We start from the raw sequence: 18,658 nt of genomic DNA on the forward strand, positions 1-18,658 counted from the left end.
AGCTGCCTCCAAGCTGTTGCCCCGGGTCGGTTTCCAGGCAAACGCAGGACCTTTGGTTCGTCACACTTGGCAAAGATTTGTTTCGTACATTTTTACACTTCTGTCGAAAGAACAGAATAAAAGACAACCTCTCCGTCTGGGAATCCAATCCCGGTCTTCCGCGTGAAAAGCATAGATACTGTCCACTTCACTGCTTACGAAGGCATAGCTGGGTCCTATTTTGCATCAGACAACAATGCGGATCAGGGCTGAGGTAGCAGCTCTGCAGTTGTGTGCATCAGCCTGTGAAACTGTTCCTTTCAGCAGTTTGACTCCTTTTGAAAGGAATCTCTTCATCTGTTTGAAGGACTTGGCCAGGTTACTGTGTATTGCACTTTCTGTGGTTAAGTGTGTAGCATTGGTGGTATAGTGGTGAGCATAGCTGCCTTCCAAGCAGTTGACCCGGGTTCGATTCCCGGCCAATGCATGGCTTTTGGCGCATTGTACTTGGCAACATTTTGCTTTTCAAGCTTTGGCCGCCTCTGTCACGTCTGTCGTTAGAACCGAAAAAAATCACAATCTCCCCGTCGGGGAATCGAACCCCGGTCTTCCGCGTGACAGGCGGAGATACTAACCACTATACTAACGAGGAAGCCCCTGGGTGAGGTTCTTCAGCAACAGATGACAGTACGGATCTGGGCTGAGGTTGCAGATCTGCATCTTTCTGCATCAGTCTGTCATGCTCATTCTTTCAGAAGTCTGACTCCTTGTGAAAGGAAACTCTTTCTCAGTTGAAGGACTTGGTCAGGCATCTCAACATCTCAAATATTGTCAGCAAACACCATGCCCTTGAGTCACTACTGCACAGTGGCTTTTCTTTTCTGAAGCATGACATGGAGTACAAAGGCCACGCCCCTTTTTTGTCTTTTCGGAAAGACAGGATCCATCGGGATTTGAACTCGGAACGCTAGAATGAAAGTCCAGAGAGTGTAGGTGTGGACTGCCAGTGCTCTTTGACCTTGTAAATTGTTATGTTCTTGCCATGACAGGCAAACATCAAATTCTTCCCCAGGGGTAATTAGCTCAAATGGTGGAGTGCTGGCTCAGCGTGTAAGTGGTAGCAGGATCGATGCCTGCATTCTCCAGTGTTCCTTTTAACAGTGTGTCCGCCAGAGAGGCCAAAACGAAAACTAGAACTATCAAAATCCAACCCAAAAGTCGTTGTTTCTGCCTGGTTTCGAACCAGGGACCTTTCGCGTGTAAAGCGAACGTGATAACCACTACACTACAGAAACCAGGCCCTGGGCAGTTGTGTGCTTGTGTCCTACAATGACAACGACAGGTTTCGGGACCAACGTCCCACCTGAAACTTTGTACCTCGGTCCTTGAAACAGAGTCAACATCGGTGGCTTTTGCAGCGTTGGTGACACAGGTGATAGCATAGCTGCCTCCAAGCTGTTGCCCCGGGTCGGTTTCCAGGCAAACGCAGGACCTTTGGTTCGTCACACTTGGCAAAGATTTGTTTCGTACATTTTTACACTTCTGTCGAAAGAACAGAATAAAAGACAACCTCTCCATCTGGGAATCCAATCCCGGTCTTCCGCGTGAAAAGCATAGATACTGTCCACTTCACTGCTTACGAAGGCATAGCTGGGTCCTATTTTGCATCAGACAACAATGCGGATCAGGGCTGAGGTAGCAGCTCTGCAGTTGTGTGCATCAGCCTGTGAAACTGTTCCTTTCAGCAGTTTGACTCCTTTTGAAAGGAATCTCTTCATCTGTTTGAAGGACTTGGCCAGGTTACTGTGTATTGCACTTTCTGTGGTTAAGTGTGTAGCATTGGTGGTATAGTGGTGAGCATAGCTGCCTTCCAAGCAGTTGACCCGGGTTCGATTCCCGGCCAATGCATGGCTTTTGGCGCATTGTACTTGGCAACATTTTGCTTTTCAAGCTTTGGCCGCCTCTGTCACGTCTGTCGTTAGAACCGAAAAAATCACAATCTCCCCGCCGGGGAATCGAACCCCGGTCTTCCGCGTGACAGGCGGAGATACTATCCACTATACTAACGAGGAAGCCCCTGGGTGAGGTTCTTCAGCAACAGATGACAGTACGGATCTGGGCTGAGGTTGCAGATCTGCATCTTTCTGCATCAGTCTGTCATGCTCATTCTTTCAGAAGTCTGACTTCTTGTGAAAGGAAACTCTTTCTCAGTTGAAGGACTTGGTCAGGCATCTCAACATCTCAAATATTGTCAGCAAACACCATGCCCTTGAGTCACTACTGCACAGTGGCTTTTCTTTTCTGAAGCATGACATGGAGTACAAAGGCCACGCCCCTTTTTTGTCTTTTCGGAAAGACAGGATCCATCGGGATTTGAACTCGGAACGCTAGAATGAAAGTCCAGAGAGTGTAGGCGTGGACTGCCAGCGCTCTTTGACCTTGTAAATTGTTATGTTCTTGCCATGACAGGCAAACATCAAATTCTTCCCCAGGGGTAATTAGCTCAAATGGTGGAGTGCTGGCTCAGCGTGTAAGTGGTAGCAGGATCGATGCCTGCATTCTCCAGTGTTCCTTTTAACAGTGTGTCCGCCAGAGAGGCCAAAACGAAAACTAGAACTATCAAAATCCAACCCAAAAGTCATTGTTTCTGCCTGGTTTCGAACCAGGGACCTTTCGCGTGTAAAGCGAATGTGATAACCACTACACTACAGAAACCAGGCCCTGGGCAGTTGTGTGCTTGTGTCCTACAATGACAACGACAGGTTTCGGGACCAACGTCCCACCTGAAACTTTGTACCTCGGTCCTTGAAACAGAGTCAACATCGGTGGCTTTTGCAGCGTTGGTGACACAGGTGATAGCATAGCTGCCTCCAAGCTGTTGCCCCGGGTCGGTTTCCAGGCAAACGCAGGACCTTTGGTTCGTCACACTTGGCAAAGATTTGTTTCGTACATTTTTACACTTCTGTCGAAAGAACAGAATAAAAGACAACCTCTCCATCGGGGAATCCAATCCCGGTCTTCCGCGTGAAAGGCATAGATACTGTCCACTTCACTGCTTACGAAGGCATAGCTGGGTCCTATTTTGCATCAGACAACAATGCGGATCAGGGCTGAGGTAGCAGCTCTGCAGTTGTGTGCATCAGCCTGTGAAACTGTTCCTTTCAGCAGTTTGACTCCTTTTGAAAGGAATCTCTTCATCTGTTTGAAGGACTTGGCCAGGTTACTGTGTATTGCACTTTCTGTGGTTAAGTGTGTAGCATTGGTGGTATAGTGGTGAGCATAGCTGCCTTCCAAGCAGTTGACCCGGGTTCGATTCCCGGCCAATGCATGGCTTTTGGCGCATTGTACTTGGCAACATTTTGCTTTTCAAGCTTTGGCCGCCTCTGTCACGTCTGTCGTTAGAACCGAAAAAAATCACAATCTCCCCGTCAGGGAATCGAACCCCGGTCTTCCGCGTGACAGGTGGAGATACTAACCACTATACTAACGAGGAAGCCCCTGGGTGAGGTTCTTCAGCAACAGATGACAGTACGGATCTGGGCTGAGGCTGCAGATCTGCATCTTTCTGCATCAGTCTGTCATGCTCATTCTTTCAGAAGTCTGACTCCTTGTGAAAGGAAACTCTTTCTCAGTTGAAGGACTTGGTCAGGCATCTCAACATCTCAAATATTGTCAGCAAACACCATGCCCTTGAGTCACTACTGCACAGTGGCTTTTCTTTTCTGAAGCATGACATGGAGTACAAAGGCCACGCCCCTTTTTTGTCTTTTCGGAAAGACAGGATCCATCGGGATTTGAACTCGGAACGCTAGAATGAAAGTCCAGAGAGTGTAGGCGTGGACTGCCAGCGCTCTTTGACCTTGTAAATTGTTATGTTCTTGCCATGACAGGCAAACATCAAATTCTTCCCCAGGGGTAATTAGCTCAAATGGTGGAGCGCTGGCTCAGCGTGTAAGTGGTAGCAGGATCGATGCCTGCATTCTCCAGTGTTCCTTTTAACAGTGTGTCCGCCAGAGAGGCCAAAAAGAAAACTAGAACTATCAAAATCCAACCCAAAAGTCACTGTTTCTGCCTGGTTTCGAACCAGGGACCTTTCGCGTGTAAAGCAAATGTGATAACCACTACACTACAGAAACCAGGCCCTGGGCAGTTGTGTGCTTGTGTCCTACAATGACAACGACAGGTTTCGGGACCAACGTCCCACCTGAAACTTTGTACCTCGGTCCTTGAAACAGAGTCAACATCGGTGGCTTTTGCAGCGTTGGTGACACAGGTGATAGCATAGCTGCCTCCAAGCTGTTGCCCCGGGTCGGTTTCCAGGCAAACGCAGGACCTTTGGTTCGTCACACTTGGCAAAGATTTGTTTCGTACATTTTTACACTTCTGTCGAAAGAACAGAATAAAAGACAACCTCTCCATCGGGGAATCCAATCCCGGTCTTCCGCGTGAAAGGCATAGATACTGTCCACTTCACTGCTTACGAAGGCATAGCTGGGTCCTATTTTGCATCAGACAACAATGCGGATCAGGGCTGAGGTAGCAGCTCTGCAGTTGTGTGCATCAGCCTGTGAAACTGTTCCTTTCAGCAGTTTGACTCCTTTTGAAAGGAATCTCTTCATCTGTTTGAAGGACTTGGCCAGGTTACTGTGTATTGCACTTTCTGTGGTTAAGTGTGTAGCATTGGTGGTATAGTGGTGAGCATAGCTGCCTTCCAAGCAGTTGACCCGGGTTCGATTCCCGGCCAATGCATGGCTTTTGGCGCATTGTACTTGGCAACATTTTGCTTTTCAAGCTTTGGCCGCCTCTGTCACGTCTGTCGTTAGAACCGAAAAAAATCACAATCTCCCCGTCGGGGAATCGAACCCCGGTCTTCCGCGTGACAGGCGGAGATACTAACCACTATACTAACGAGGAAGCCCCTGGGTGAGGTTCTTCAGCAACAGATGACAGTACGGATCTGGGCTGAGGTTGCAGATCTGCATCTTTCTGCATCAGTCTGTCATGCTCATTCTTTCAGAAGTCTGACTTCTTGTGAAAGGAAACTCTTTCTCAGTTGAAGGACTTGGTCAGGCATCTCAACATCTCAAATATTGTCAGCAAACACCATGCCCTTGAGTCACTACTGCACAGTGGCTTTTCTTTTCTGAAGCATGACATGGAGTACAAAGGCCACGCCCCTTTTTTGTCTTTTCGGAAAGACAGGATCCATCGGGATTTGAACTCGGAACGCTAGAATGAAAGTCCAGAGAGTGTAGGCGTGGACTGCCAGCGCTCTTTGACCTTGTAAATTGTTATGTTCTTGCCATGACAGGCAAACATCAAATTCTTCCCCAGGGGTAATTAGCTCAAATGGTGGAGCGCTGGCTCAGCGTGTAAGTGGTAGCAGGATCGATGCCTGCATTCTCCAGGGTTGCTTTTAACAGTGTGACCGCCAGAGGGGCCAAAACGAAAACTAGAACTATCAAAATCCAACCCAAAAGACATTGTTTCTGCCTGGTTTAGATCCAGGGACCTTTCGCATGTAAAGCAAACTTGACAACCACTACACTACAGAAACCAGGCCCTAGGCAGATGTGTGCTTGTGTCCTACAATGACAAAGACAGGTTTCGGGACCAACGTCCCACCTGAAACTTTGTACCTCGGACCTTGAAACAGAGTCAACATCGGTGGCTTTTGCAGCGTTGGTGACACAGGTGATAGCATAGCTGCCTCCAAGCTGTTGCCCCGGGTCGGTTTTCTAGGCAAACTCAGGACCTTTGGCTCGTCACACTTGGCAAAGATTTGTTTTGTACATTTTTACACTTCTGTCGAAAGAACAGAATAAAAGACAACCTCTCCATCGGGGAATCCAATCCTGGTCTTCCGCGTGAAAGGCATAGATACTGTCCACTTCACTGCATACGAAGGCATAGCTGGGTCCTATTTTGCATCAGACAACAATGTGGATCAGGGCTGAGGTAGCAGCTCTGCAGTTGTGTGCATCAGCCTGTCAAGCTGTTCCTTTCAGCAGTTTGACTCCTTTTGAAAGGAATCTCTTTATCCGTTTGAAGGACTTGGCCAGGTTACTGCGTATTGCACTTTCTGTGGTTAAGTGTGTAGCATTGGTGGTATAATGGTGAGCATAGCTGCCTTCCAAGCATTTGACCTGGGTTCGATTCCCGGCCAATGCATGGCTTTTGGGGCATTGTACTTGGCAACATTTTGCTCATTAAGCTTTGTTCCCCTCTGTCACGTCTGTCGTTAGAACCGTAAAAAAAATCACAATCTACCCGTCAGGGAATCGAACCCCGGTCTTCCGCGCGACAGGCGGAGACACTATCCACTATACTAACAAGGAAGGCAATGGCTGAGGTTCTTCTGCAACAGATGACAGTGCGGATCTGTGCTGAGGTTGCAGATCTGCATCTTTCTGCATCAGTCTGTCATGCTCATTCTTTCAGAAGTCTGACTCCTTGTGAAAGGAAATTTTTCATCAGTTGAAGGACTTGGTCCGGCGTCTCAACATCTCAAATATTGTCAGCAAACTCCGTGCCCTTGAGTCACTACTGCACAGTGGCTTTTCTTTTCTGAAGCATGACATGGAGTACAAAGGCCACGCACCTTTTTTGTCTTTTCGGAAAGGCAGGATCCATCGGGATTTGAACTCGGATCGCTGGAATCAAAGTCCAGAGAGCGTAGGCGTGGACTGCCAGCGCTCTTTGACCTTGTAAATTGTTATGTTCTTGCCATGACAGGCAAACATCAAATTCTTCCCCAGGGGGAATTACCTCAAATTGTGGAGCGCTGGCTCAGCGTGTAAGCGGTAGCAGGATCGATGCCTGCATTCTCCAGGGTTGCTTTTAACAGTGTGACCGCCAGAGGAGCCAAAACGAAAACTAGAACTATCAAAATCCAACCCAAAAGTCATTGTTTCAGCCTGGTTTCGAACCAGGGACCTTTCGCGCGTAAAGCAAACTTGATAACCACTACACTACAGAAAGCAGACCCTGGGCAAATGTGTGCTTGTGTCCTACAATGACAACGACAGGTTTTGGGACCAACGTCCCACCTGAAACTTTGTACCTCGGACCTTGAAACAGAGTCAACATCGGTGGCTTTTGCAGCGTTGGTGACACAGGTGATAGCATAGCTGCCTCCAAGCTGTTGCCCCGGGTCGGTTTTCTAGGCAAAATCAGGATCTTTGGCTCGTCACACTTGGCAAAGATTTGTTTTGTATAGTTTTACACTTCTGTCCAAAGAACAGATTAAAAGACAACCTCTCCATCGGGGAATCCAATCCTGGTCTTCCGCGTGAAAGGCATAGATACTGTCCACTTCACTGCTTAAGAAGGCATAGCTGGGTCCTATTTTGCATCAGACAACAATGTGGATCAGGGCAGAGGTAGCAGCTCTGCAGTTGTGTGCATCAGCCTGTCAAGCTGTTCCTTTCAGCAGTTTGACTCCTTTTGAAAGGAATCTCTTTATCCGTTTGAAGGACTTGGCCAGGTTACTGTGTATTGCACTTTCTGTGGATAAGGGTGTAGCATTGGTGGTATAGTGGTGAGCATAGCTGCCTTCCAAGCAGTTGACCTGGGTTCGATTCCCAGCCAATGCATGGCTTTTGGCGCATTGTACTTGGCAACATTTTGCTTGTCAAGCTTTGTTCCCCTCTATCACGTCTGTCGTTAGAACCGTAAAAAAAATCACAATCTACCCGTCGGGGAATCTAACCCCGGCCTTCCGCGTGACAGGCGGAGATACTATCCACTATACTAACGAGGAAGCCACTGGCTGAGGTTCTTCTGCAACAGATGACAGTGCGGATCTGGGCTGAGGTTGCAGATCTGCATCTTTCTGCATCAGTCTGTCATGCTCATTCTTTCGGAAGTCTGACTCCTTGTGAAAGGAAACTCTTTCTCAGTTGAAGGACTTGGTCAGGAATCTCAACATCTCAAATATTGTCAGCAAACACCATGCCCTTGAGTCACTACTGCACAGTGGCTTTTCTTTTCTGAAGCATGACATGGAGTACAAAGGCCACGCCCCTTTTTTGTCTTTTCGGAAAGACAGGATCCATCGGGATTTGAACTCGGAACGCTAGAATGAAAGTCCAGAGAGTGTAGGCGTGGACTGCCAGCGCTCTTTGACCTTGTAAATTGTTATGTTCTTGCCATGACAGGCAAACATCAAATTCTTCCCCAGGGGGAATTAGCTCAAATGGTGGAGCGCTGGCTCAGCGTGTAAGTGGTAGCAGGATCGATGCCTGCATTCTCCAGTGTTCCTTTTAACAGTGTGTCCGCCAGAGAGGCCAAAACCAAAACTAGAACTATCGAAATCCAACCCAAAGGTCATTGTTTCTGCCTGGTTTCGAACCAGGGACCTTTCGCGTGTAAAGTGAACGTGATAACCACTACACTACAGAAACCAGGCCCTGGGCAGTCGTGTGCTTGTGTCCTACAATGACAACGACAGGTTTCGGGACCAACGTCCCACCTGAAACTTTGTACCTCGGTCCTTGAAACAGAGGCAACATCGGTGGCTTTTGCAGCGTTGGTGACACAGGTGATAGCATAGCTGCCTCCAAGCTGTTGCCCCGGGTCGGTTTCCAGGCAAACGCAGGACCTTTGGTTCGTCACACTTGGCAAAGATTTGTTTCGTACATTTTTACACTTCTGTCGAAAGAACCGAATAAAAGACAACCTCTCCTTCGGGGAATCCAATCCCGGTCTTCCGCGTGAAAGGCATAGATACTGTCCACTTCACTGCTTACGAAGGCATAGCTGGGTCCTATTTTGCATCAGACAACAATGCGGATCAGGGCTGAGGTAGCAGCTCTGCAGTTGTGTGCATCAGCCTGTCAAGCTGTTCCTTTCAGCAGTTTGACTCCTTTTGAAAGGAATCTCTTCATCCGTTTGAAGGACTTGGCCAGGTTACTGTGTATTGCACTTTCTGTGGTTAAGTGTGTAGCATTGGTGGTATAGTGGTGAGCATAGCTGCCTTCCAAGCAGTTGACCCGGGTTCGATTCCCGGCCGATGCATGGCTTTCGGCGCATTGTACTTGGCAACGTTTTGCTTTTCAAGCTTTGGCCGCCTCTGTCACGTCTGTCGTTAGAACCGAAAAAAATCACAATTTCCCCGTCGGGGAATCGAACCCTAGTCTTCCGCGTGACTGGCGGAGATACTATCCACTATACTAACGAGGAAGCCCCTGGGCGGGCTTCTTCAGCAACAGATGACAGTACGGATCTGGGCTGAGGTTGCAGATCTGCATCTTTCTGCATCAGTCTGTCATGCTCATTCTTTCAGAAGTCTGACTCCTTGTGAAAGGAAACTCTTTCTCAGTTGAAGGACTTGGTCAGGCATCTCAACATCTCAAATATTGTCAGCAAACACCATGCCCTTGAGTCACTACTGCACAGTGGCTTTTCTTTTCTGAAGCATGACATGAAGTACAAAGGCCACGCCCCTTTTTTGTCTTTTCGGAAAGACAGGATCCATCGGGATTTGAACTCGGAACGCTAGAATGAAAGTCCAGAGAGTGTAGGCGTGGACTGCCAGCGCTCTTTGACCTTGTAAATTGTTATGTTCTTGCCATGACAGGCAAACATCAAATTCTTCCCCAGGGGTAATTAGCTCAAATGGTGGAGCGCTGGCTCAGCGTGTAAGTGGTAGCAGGATCGATGCCTGCATTCTCCAGTGTTCCTTTTAACAGTGTGTCCGCCAGAGAGGCCAAAACGAAAACTAGAACTGTCAAAATCCAACCCAAAAGTCACTGTGTTTGCCTGGTTTCAAACCAGGGACCTTTTGCGTGTAAAGCGAACGTGATAACCACTACACTACAGAAACCAGGCCCTGGGCAGTTGTGTGCTTGTGTCCTACAATGACAACGACAGGTTTCGGGACCAACGTCCCACCTGAAACTTTGTACCTCGGTCCTTGAAACAGAGTCAACATCGGTGGCTTTTGCAGCGTTGGTGACACAGGTGATAGCATAGCTGCCTCCAAGCTGTTGCCCCGGGTCGGTTTCCAGGCAAACGAAGGACCTTTGGTTCGTCACACTTGGCAAAGATTTGTTTCGTACATTTTTACACTTCTGTCGAAAGAACAGAATAAAAGACAACCTCTCCATCGGGGAATCCAATCCCGGTCTTCCGCGTGAAAGGCATAGATACTGTCCACTTCACTGCTTACGAAGGCATAGCTGGGTCCTATTTTGCATCAGACAACAATGCGGATCAGGGCTGAGGTAGCAGCTCTGCAGTTGTGTGCATCAGCCTGTGAAACTGTTCCTTTCAGCAGTTTGACTCCTTTTGAAAGGAATCTCTTCATCTGTTTGAAGGACTTGGCCAGGTTACTGTGTATTGCACTTTCTGTGGTTAAGTGTGTAGCATTGGTGGTATAGTGGTGAGCATAGCTGCCTTCCAAGCAGTTGACTCGGGTTCGATTCCCGGCCAATGCATGGCTTTTGGCGCATTGTACTTGGCAACATTTTGCTTTTCAAGCTTTGGCCGCCTCTGTCACGTCTGTCGTTAGAACCGAAAAAATCACAATCTCCCCGTCGGGGAATCGAACCCCGGTCTTCCGCGTGACAGGCGGAGATACTATCCACTATACTAACTAGGAAGCCCCTGGGTGAGGTTCTTCAGCAACAGATGACAGTACGGATCTGGGCTGAGGTTGCAGATCTGCATCTTTCTGCATCAGTCTGTCATGCTCATTCTTTCAGAAGTCTGACTCCTTGTGAAAGGAAACTCTTTCTCAGTTGAAGGACTTGGTCAGGAATCTCAACATCTCAAATATTGTCAGCAAACACCATGCCCTTGAGTCACTACTGCACAGTGGCTTTTCTTTTCTGAAGCATGACATGGAGTAAATTGGCCACGCCCCTTTTTTGTCTTTTCGGAAAGACAGGATCCATCGGGATTTGAACTCGGAACGCTAGAATGAAAGTCCAGAGAGTGTAGGCGTGGACTGCCAGCGCTCTTTGACCTTGTAAATTGTTATGTTCTTGCCATGACAGGCAAACATCAAATTCTTCCCCAGGGGGAATTAGCTCAAATGGTGGAGCGCTGGCTCAGCGTGTAAGTGATAGCAGGATCGATGCCTGCATTCTCCAGTGTTCCTTTTAACAGTGTGTCTGCCAGAGAGGCCAAAACGAAAACTAGAACTATCGAAATCCAACCCAAAGGTCATTGTTTCTGCCTGGTTTCAAACCAGGGACCTTTCGCGTGTAAAGCGAACGTGATAACCACTACACTACAGAAACCAGGCCCTGGGCAGTTGTGTGCTTGTGTCCTACAATGACAACGACAGGTTTCGGGAGCAACGTCCCACCTGAAACTTTGTACCTCGGTCCTTGAAACAGAGTCAACATCGGTGGCTTTTGCAGCGTTGGTGACACAGGTGATAGCATAGCTGCCTCCAAGCTGTTGCCCCGGGTCGGTTTCCAGGCAAACGCAGGACCTTTGGTTCGTCACACTTGGCAAAGATTTGTTTCGTACATTTTTACACTTCTGTCGAAAGAACAGAATAAAAGACAACCTCTCCATCGGGGAATCCAATCCCGGTCTTCCGCGTGAAAGGCATAGATACTGTCCACTTCACTGCTTACGAAGGCATAGCTGGGTCCTATTTTGCATCAGACAACAATGCGGATCAGGGCTGAGGTAGCAGCTCTGCAGTTGTGTGCATCAGCCTGTCAAGCTGTTCCTTTCAGCAGTTTGACTCCTTTTGAAAGGAATCTCTTCATCTGTTTGAAGGACTTGGCCAGGTTACTGTGTATTGCACTTTCTGTGGTTAAGTGTGTAGCATTGGTGGTATAGTGGTGAGCATAGCTGCCTTCCAAGCAGTTGACCCGGGTTCTATTCCCGGCCAATGCATGGCTTTTGGTGCATTGTACTTTGCAACATTTTGCTTTTCAAGCTTTGGCCGGCTCTGTCACGTCTGTCGTTAGAACCGGAAAAAATCACAATCGCCCCGTCGGGGAATCGAACCCCGGTCTTCCGCGTGACAGGCGGAGATACTATCCACTATACTAACGAGGAAGCCCCTGGGTGAGGTTCTTCAGCAACAGATGACAGTACGGATCTGGGCTGAGGTTGCAGATCTGCATCTTTCTGCATCAATCTGTCATGCTCATTCTTTCAGAAGTCTGACTCCTTGTGAAAGGAAACTCTTTCTCAGTTGAAGGACTTGGTCAGGCATCTCAACATCTCAAATATTGTCAGCAAACACCATGCCCTTGAGTCACTACTGCACAGTGGCTTTTCTTTTCTGAAGCATGACATGGAGTACAAAGGCCACGCCCCTTTTTTGTCTTTTCGGAAAGACAGGATCCATCGGGATTTGAACTCGGAACGCTAGAATGAAAGTCCAGAGAGTGTAGGCGTGGACTGCCAGCGCTCTTTGACCTTGTAAATTGTTATGTTCTTGCCATGACAGGCAAACATCAAATTCTTCCCCAGGGGTAATTAGCTCAAATGGTGGAGCGCTGGCTCAGCGTGTAAGTGGTAGCAGGATCGATGCCTGCATTCTCCAGTGTTCCTTTTAACAGTGTGTCCGCCAGAGAGGCCAAAACGAAAACTAGAACTATCAAAATCCAACCCAAAAGTCACTGTTTCTGCCTGGTTTCGAACCAGGGACCTTTTGCGTGTAAAGCGAACGTGATAACCACTACACTACAGAAACCAGGCCCTGGGCAGTTGTGTGCTTGTGTCCTACAATGACAACGACAGGTTTCGGGACCAACGTCCCACCTGAAACTTTGTACCTCGGTCCTTGAAACAGAGTCAACATCGGTGGCTTTTGCAGCGTTGGTGACACAGGTGATAGCATAGCTGCCTCCAAGCTGTTGCCCCGGGTCGGTTTCCAGGCAAACGCAGGACCTTTGGTTCGTCACACTTGGCAAAGATTTGTTTCGTACATTTTTACACTTCTGTCGAAAGAACAGAATAAAAGACAACCTCTCCATCGGGGAATCCAATCCCGGTCTTCCGCGTGAAAGGCATAGATACTGTCCACTTCACTGCTTACGAAGGCATAGCTGGGTCCTATTTTGCATCAGACAACAATGCGGATCAGGGCTGAGGTAGCAGCTCTGCAGTTGTGTGCATCAGCCTGTGAAACTGTTCCTTTCAGCAGTTTGACTCCTTTTGAAAGGAATCTCTTCATCTGTTTGAAGGACTTGGCCAGGTTACTGTGTATTGCTCTTTCTGTGGTTAAGTGTGTAGCATTGGTGGTATAGTGGTGAGCATAGCTGCCTTCCAAGCAGTTGACCCGGGTTCGATTCCCGGCCAATGCATGGCTTTTGGCGCATTGTACTTGGCAACATTTTGCTTTTCAAGCTTTGGCCGCCTCTGTCACGTCTGTCGTTAGAACCGAAAAAAATCACAATCTCCCCGTCGGGGAATCGAACCCCGGTCTTCCGCGTGACAGGCGGAGATACTATCCACTATACTAACAAGGAAGCCCCTGGGTGAGGTTCTTCAGCAACAGATGACAGTACGGATCTGGGCTGAGGTTGCAGATCTGCATCTTTCTCCATCAGTCTGTCATGCTCATTCTTTCAGAAGTCTGACTCCTTGTGAAAGGAAACTCTTTCTCAGTTGAAGGACTTGGTCAGGCATCTCAACATCTCAAATATTGTCAGCAAACACCATGCCCTTGAGTCACTACTGCACAGTGGCTTTTCTTTTCTGAAGCATGACATGGAGTACAAAGGCCACGCCCCTTTTTTGTCTTTTCGGAAAGACAGGATCCATCGGGATTTGAACTCGGAACGCTAGAATGAAAGTCCAGAGAGCATAGGCGTGGACTGCCAGCGCTCTTTGACCTTGTAAATTGTTATGTTCTTGCCATGACAGGCAAACATCAAATTCTTCCCCAGGGGTAATTAGCTCAAATGGTGGAGCGCTGGCTCAGCGTGTAAGTGGTAGCAGGATCGATGCCTGCATTCTCCAGTGTTCCTTTTAACAGTGTGTCCGCCAGAGAGGCCAAAACGAAAACTAGAACTATCAAAATCCAACCCAAAAGTCACTGTTTCTGCCTGGTTTCGAACCAGGGACCTTTCGCGTGTAAAGCGAACGTGATAACCACTACACTACAGAAACCAGGCCCTGGGCAGTTGTGTGCTTGTGTCCTACAATGACAACGACAGGTTTCGGGACCAACGTCCCACCTGAAACTTTGTACCTCGGTCCTTGAAACAGAGTCAACATCGGTGGCTTTTGCAGCGTTGGTGACACAGGTGATAGCATAGCTGCCTCCAAGCTGTTGCCCCGGGTCGGTTTCCAGGCAAACGCAGGACCTTTGGTTCGTCACACTTGGCAAAGATTTGTTTCGTACATTTTTACACTTCTGTCGAAAGAACAGAATAAAAGACAACCTCTCCATCGGGGAATCCAATCCCGGTCTTCCGCGTGAAAGGCATAGATACTGTCCACTTCACTGCTTACGAAGGCATAGCTGGGTCCTATTTTGCATCAGACAACAATGCGGATCAGGGCTGAGGTAGCAGCTCTGCAGTTGTGTGCATCAGCCTGTGAAACTGTTCCTTTCAGCAGTTTGACTCCTTTTGAAAGGAATCTCTTCATCTGTTTGAAGGACTTGGCCAGGTTACTGTGTATTGCACTTTCTGTGGTTAAGTGTGTAGCATTGGTGGTATAGTGGTGAGCATAGCTGCCTTCCAAGCAGTTGACCCGGGTTCGATTCCCGGCCAATGCATGGCTTTTGGCGCATTGTACTTGGCAACATTTTGCTTTTCAAGCTTTTGCCGCCTCTGTCACGTCTGTCGTTAGAACCGAAAAAAATCACAATCTCCCCATCGGGGAATCGAACCCCGGTCTTCCGCGTGACAGGCGGAGATACTATCCACTATACTAACGAGGAAGCCCCTGGGTGAGGTTCTTCAGCAACAGATGACAGTACGGATCTGGGCTGAGGTTGCAGATCTGCATCTTTCTGCATCAGTCTGTCATGCTCATTCTTTCAGAAGTCTGACTCATTGTGAAAGGAAACTCTTTCTCAGTTGAAGGACTTGGTCAGGCATCTCAACATCTCAAATATTGTCAGCAAACACCATGCCCTTGAGTCACTACTGCACAGCGGCTTTTCTTTTTTGAAGCATGACATGGAGTACAAAGGCCACGCCCCTTTTTTGTCTTTTCGGAAAGACAGGATCCATCGGGATTTGAACTCGGAACGCTAGAATGAAAGTCCAGAGAGTGTAGGCGTGGACTGCCAGCGCTCTTTGACCTTGTAAATTGTTATGTTCTTGCCATGACAGGCAAACATCAAATTCTTCCCCAGGGGTAATTAGCTCAAATGGTGGAGCGCTGGCTCAGCGTGTAAGTGGTAGCAGGATCGATGCCTGCATTCTCCAGTGTTCCTTTTAACAGTGTGTCCGCCAGAGAGGCCAAAACGAAAACTAGAACTATCAAAATCCAACCCAAAAGTCACTGTTTCTGCCTGGTTTCGAACCAGGGACCTTTCGTGTGTAAAGCGAATGTGATAACCACTACACTACAGAAACTAGGCACTGGGCAGTTGTGTGCTTGTGTCCTACAATGACAACGACAGGTTTCGGGACCAACGTCCCACCTGAAACTTTGTACCTCGGTCCTTGAAACAGAGTCAACATCGGTGGCTTTTGCAGCGTTGGTGACACAGGTGATAGCATAGCTGCCTCCAAGCTGTTGCCCCGGGTCGGTTTCAAGGCAAACGCAGGACCTTTGGTTCGTCACACTTGGCAAAGATTTGTTTCGTACATTTTTACACTTCTGTCGAAAGAACAGAATAAAAGACAACCTCTCCATCGGGGAATCCAATCCCGGTCTTCCGCGTGAAAGGCATAGATACTGTCCACTTCACTGCTTACGAAGGCATAGCTGGGTCCTATTTTGCATCAGACAACAATGCGGATCAGGGCTGAGGTAGCAGCTCTGCAGTTGTGTGCATCAGCCTGTGAAACTGTTCCTTTCAGCAGTTTGACTCCTTTTGAAAGGAATCTCTTCATCTGTTTGAAGGACTTGGCCAGGTTACTGTGTATTGCACTTTCTGTGGTTAAGCGTGTAGCATTGGTGGTATAGTGGTGAGCATAGCTGCCTTCCAAGCAGTTGACCCGGGTTCGATTCCCGGCCGATGCATGGCTTTTGGCGCATTGTACTTGGCAACATTTTGCTTTTCAAGCTTTGGCCGCCTCTGTCACGTCAGTCGTTAGAACCGAAAAAAATCACAATCTCCCCGTCGGGGAATCGAACCCCGGACTTCCGCGTGACAGGCAGAGATACTATCCACTATACTAACGAGGAAGCCCCTGGGTGAGGTTCTTCAGCAACAGATGACAGTACGGATCTGGGCTGAGGTTGCAGATCTGCATCTTTCTGCATCAGTCTGTCATGCTCATTCTTTCAGAAGTCTGACTCCTTGTGAAAGGAAACTCTTTCTCAGTTGAAGGACTTGGTCAGGCATCTCAACATCTCAAATATTGTCAGCAAACACCATGCCCTTGAGTCACTACTGCACAGTGGCTTTTCTTTTCTGAAGCATGACATGGAGTACAAAGGCCACGCCCCTTTTTTGTCTTTTCGGAAAGACAGGATCCATCGGGATTTGAACTCGGAACGCTAGAATGAAAGTCCAGAGAGTGTAGGCGTGGACTGCCAGCGCTCTTTGACCTTGTAAATTGTTATGTTCTTGCCATGACAGGCAAACATCAAATTCTTCCCCAGGGGTAATTAGCTCAAATGGTGGAGCGCTGGCTCAGCGTGTAAGTGGTAGCAGGATCGATGCCTGCATTCTCCAGTGTTCCTTTTAACAGTGTGTCCGCCAGAGAGGCCAAAACGAAAACTAGAACTATCAAAATCCAACCCAAAAGTCACTGTATCTGCCTGGTTTCAAACCAGGGACCTTTTGCGTGTAAAGCGGACGTGATAACCACTACACTACAGAAACCAGGCCCTGGGCAGTTGTGTGCTTGTGTCCTACAATGACAACGACAGGTTTCGGGACCAACGTCCCACCTGAAACTTTGTACCTCGGTCCTTGAAACAGAGTCAACATCGGTGGCTTTTGCAGCGTTGGTGACACAGGTGATAGCATAGCTGCCTCCAAGCTGTTGCCCCGGGTCGGTTTCCAGGCAAACGCAGGACCTTTGGTTCGTCACACTTGGCAAAGATTTGTTTCGTACATTTTTACACTTCTGTCGAAAGAACAGAATAAAAGACAACCTCTCCATCGGGGAATCCAATCCCGGTCTTCCGCGTGAAAGGCATAGATACTGTCCACTTCACTGCTTACGAAGGCATAGCTGGGTCCTATTTTGCATCAGACAACAATGCGGATCAGGGCTAAGGTAGCAGCTCTGCAGTTGTGTGCATCAGCCTGTGAAACTGTTCCTTTCAGCAGTTTGACTCCTTTTGAAAGGAATCTCTTCATCTGTTTGAAGGACTTGGCCAGGTTACTGTGTATTGCACTTTCTGTGGTTAAGTGTGTAGCATTGGTGGTATAGTGGTGAGCATAGCTGCCTTCCAAGCAGTTGACCCGGGTTCGATTCCCGGCCAATGCATGGCTTTTGGCGCATTGTACTTGGCAACATTTTGCTTTTCAAGCTTTTGCCGCCTCTGTCACGTCTGTCGTTAGAACCGAAAAAAATCACAATCTCCCCATCGGGGAATCGAACCCCGGTCTTCCGCGTGACAGGCGGAGATACTATCCACTATACTAACGAGGAAGCCCCTGGGTGAGGTTCTTCAGCAACAGATGACAGTACGGATCTGGGCTGAGGTTGCAGATCTGCATCTTTCTGCATCAGTCTGTCATGCTCATTCTTTCAGAAGTCTGACTCATTGTGAAAGGAAACTCTTTCTCAGTTGAAGGACTTGGTCAGGCATCTCAACATCTCAAATATTGTCAGCAAACACCATGCCCTTGAGTCACTACTGCACAGCGGCTTTTCTTTTTTGAAGCATGACATGGAGTACAAAGGCCACGCCCCTTTTTTGTCTTTTCGGAAAGACAGGATCCATCGGGATTTGAACTCGGAACGCTAGAATGAAAGTCCAGAGAGTGTAGGCGTGGACTGCCAGCGCTCTTTGACCTTGTAAATTGTTATGTTCTTGCCATGACAGGCAAACATCAAATTCTTCCCCAGGGGTAATTAGCTCAAATGGTGGAGCGCTGGCTCAGCGTGTAAGTGGTAGCAGGATCGATGCCTGCATTCTCCAGTGTTCCTTTTAACAGTGTGTCCGCCAGAGAGGCCAAAACGAAAACTAGAACTATCAAAATCCAACCCAAAAGTCACTGTTTCTGCCTGGTTTCGAACCAGGGACCTTTCGTGTGTAAAGCGAATGTGATAACCACTACACTACAGAAACTAGGCACTGGGCAGTTGTGTGCTTGTGTCCTACAATGACAACGACAGGTTTCGGGACCAACGTCCCACCTGAAACTTTGTACCTCGGTCCTTGAAACAGAGTCAACATCGGTGGCTTTTGCAGCGTTGGTGACACAGGTGATAGCATAGCTGCCTCCAAGCTGTTGCCCCGGGTCGGTTTCAAGGCAAACGCAGGACCTTTGGTTCGTCACACTTGGCAAAGATTTGTTTCGTACATTTTTACACTTCTGTCGAAAGAACAGAATAAAAGACAACCTCTCCATCGGGGAATCCAATCCCGGTCTTCCGCGTGAAAGGCATAGATACTG

At 48.2% G+C, this 18,658-nt stretch overlaps 26 non-coding genes across 26 annotated transcripts; 13 read left to right on the forward strand and 13 right to left on the reverse strand.

Moving 5' to 3' along the window:
- The first annotated feature begins 394 nt into the window (after positions 1 to 394).
- Positions 395 to 466, forward strand: trnag-ucc (transfer RNA glycine (anticodon UCC)). The gene has a single exon. It is a non-coding gene; the product is annotated as a tRNA-Gly (tRNA).
- Positions 467 to 559: 93 nt separating this feature from the next.
- On the reverse strand, positions 560 to 631 carry trnad-guc (transfer RNA aspartic acid (anticodon GUC)). Its single transcript has one exon. It is a non-coding gene; the product is annotated as a tRNA-Asp (tRNA).
- A 570-nt stretch (positions 632 to 1,201) lies between these two features.
- trnav-uac (transfer RNA valine (anticodon UAC)) lies at positions 1,202 to 1,274 on the reverse strand. The gene has a single exon. It is a non-coding gene; the product is annotated as a tRNA-Val (tRNA).
- A 541-nt stretch (positions 1,275 to 1,815) lies between these two features.
- Positions 1,816 to 1,887, forward strand: trnag-ucc (transfer RNA glycine (anticodon UCC)). Its single transcript has one exon. It is a non-coding gene; the product is annotated as a tRNA-Gly (tRNA).
- A 734-nt stretch (positions 1,888 to 2,621) lies between these two features.
- trnav-uac (transfer RNA valine (anticodon UAC)) lies at positions 2,622 to 2,694 on the reverse strand. Its single transcript has one exon. It is a non-coding gene; the product is annotated as a tRNA-Val (tRNA).
- Positions 2,695 to 3,235: 541 nt separating this feature from the next.
- Positions 3,236 to 3,307, forward strand: trnag-ucc (transfer RNA glycine (anticodon UCC)). The gene has a single exon. It is a non-coding gene; the product is annotated as a tRNA-Gly (tRNA).
- Positions 3,308 to 4,042: 735 nt separating this feature from the next.
- On the reverse strand, positions 4,043 to 4,115 carry trnav-uac (transfer RNA valine (anticodon UAC)). Its single transcript has one exon. It is a non-coding gene; the product is annotated as a tRNA-Val (tRNA).
- A 541-nt stretch (positions 4,116 to 4,656) lies between these two features.
- trnag-ucc (transfer RNA glycine (anticodon UCC)) lies at positions 4,657 to 4,728 on the forward strand. Its single transcript has one exon. It is a non-coding gene; the product is annotated as a tRNA-Gly (tRNA).
- Positions 4,729 to 4,821: 93 nt separating this feature from the next.
- trnad-guc (transfer RNA aspartic acid (anticodon GUC)) lies at positions 4,822 to 4,893 on the reverse strand. The gene has a single exon. It is a non-coding gene; the product is annotated as a tRNA-Asp (tRNA).
- Positions 4,894 to 6,078: 1,185 nt separating this feature from the next.
- On the forward strand, positions 6,079 to 6,150 carry trnag-ucc (transfer RNA glycine (anticodon UCC)). Its single transcript has one exon. It is a non-coding gene; the product is annotated as a tRNA-Gly (tRNA).
- A 1,352-nt stretch (positions 6,151 to 7,502) lies between these two features.
- Positions 7,503 to 7,574, forward strand: trnag-ucc (transfer RNA glycine (anticodon UCC)). Its single transcript has one exon. It is a non-coding gene; the product is annotated as a tRNA-Gly (tRNA).
- Positions 7,575 to 8,311: 737 nt separating this feature from the next.
- On the reverse strand, positions 8,312 to 8,384 carry trnav-uac (transfer RNA valine (anticodon UAC)). Its single transcript has one exon. It is a non-coding gene; the product is annotated as a tRNA-Val (tRNA).
- Positions 8,385 to 8,925: 541 nt separating this feature from the next.
- Positions 8,926 to 8,997, forward strand: trnag-ucc (transfer RNA glycine (anticodon UCC)). The gene has a single exon. It is a non-coding gene; the product is annotated as a tRNA-Gly (tRNA).
- Positions 8,998 to 10,346: 1,349 nt separating this feature from the next.
- Positions 10,347 to 10,418, forward strand: trnag-ucc (transfer RNA glycine (anticodon UCC)). The gene has a single exon. It is a non-coding gene; the product is annotated as a tRNA-Gly (tRNA).
- Positions 10,419 to 11,152: 734 nt separating this feature from the next.
- On the reverse strand, positions 11,153 to 11,225 carry trnav-uac (transfer RNA valine (anticodon UAC)). The gene has a single exon. It is a non-coding gene; the product is annotated as a tRNA-Val (tRNA).
- Positions 11,226 to 11,766: 541 nt separating this feature from the next.
- trnag-ucc (transfer RNA glycine (anticodon UCC)) lies at positions 11,767 to 11,838 on the forward strand. Its single transcript has one exon. It is a non-coding gene; the product is annotated as a tRNA-Gly (tRNA).
- Positions 11,839 to 12,573: 735 nt separating this feature from the next.
- On the reverse strand, positions 12,574 to 12,646 carry trnav-uac (transfer RNA valine (anticodon UAC)). Its single transcript has one exon. It is a non-coding gene; the product is annotated as a tRNA-Val (tRNA).
- A 541-nt stretch (positions 12,647 to 13,187) lies between these two features.
- On the forward strand, positions 13,188 to 13,259 carry trnag-ucc (transfer RNA glycine (anticodon UCC)). Its single transcript has one exon. It is a non-coding gene; the product is annotated as a tRNA-Gly (tRNA).
- Positions 13,260 to 13,994: 735 nt separating this feature from the next.
- On the reverse strand, positions 13,995 to 14,067 carry trnav-uac (transfer RNA valine (anticodon UAC)). Its single transcript has one exon. It is a non-coding gene; the product is annotated as a tRNA-Val (tRNA).
- Positions 14,068 to 14,608: 541 nt separating this feature from the next.
- On the forward strand, positions 14,609 to 14,680 carry trnag-ucc (transfer RNA glycine (anticodon UCC)). Its single transcript has one exon. It is a non-coding gene; the product is annotated as a tRNA-Gly (tRNA).
- A 93-nt stretch (positions 14,681 to 14,773) lies between these two features.
- trnad-guc (transfer RNA aspartic acid (anticodon GUC)) lies at positions 14,774 to 14,845 on the reverse strand. The gene has a single exon. It is a non-coding gene; the product is annotated as a tRNA-Asp (tRNA).
- Positions 14,846 to 15,415: 570 nt separating this feature from the next.
- trnav-uac (transfer RNA valine (anticodon UAC)) lies at positions 15,416 to 15,488 on the reverse strand. Its single transcript has one exon. It is a non-coding gene; the product is annotated as a tRNA-Val (tRNA).
- Positions 15,489 to 16,029: 541 nt separating this feature from the next.
- trnag-ucc (transfer RNA glycine (anticodon UCC)) lies at positions 16,030 to 16,101 on the forward strand. The gene has a single exon. It is a non-coding gene; the product is annotated as a tRNA-Gly (tRNA).
- A 1,349-nt stretch (positions 16,102 to 17,450) lies between these two features.
- Positions 17,451 to 17,522, forward strand: trnag-ucc (transfer RNA glycine (anticodon UCC)). The gene has a single exon. It is a non-coding gene; the product is annotated as a tRNA-Gly (tRNA).
- Positions 17,523 to 17,615: 93 nt separating this feature from the next.
- trnad-guc (transfer RNA aspartic acid (anticodon GUC)) lies at positions 17,616 to 17,687 on the reverse strand. Its single transcript has one exon. It is a non-coding gene; the product is annotated as a tRNA-Asp (tRNA).
- Positions 17,688 to 18,257: 570 nt separating this feature from the next.
- trnav-uac (transfer RNA valine (anticodon UAC)) lies at positions 18,258 to 18,330 on the reverse strand. Its single transcript has one exon. It is a non-coding gene; the product is annotated as a tRNA-Val (tRNA).
- Between the last annotated feature and the right edge of the window lie 328 nt (positions 18,331 to 18,658).

Source organism: Salminus brasiliensis, chromosome 2, assembly GCF_030463535.1.
Source record: "Salminus brasiliensis chromosome 2, fSalBra1.hap2, whole genome shotgun sequence".
Classification (NCBI taxonomy): domain Eukaryota; kingdom Metazoa; phylum Chordata; class Actinopteri; order Characiformes; family Bryconidae; genus Salminus; species Salminus brasiliensis.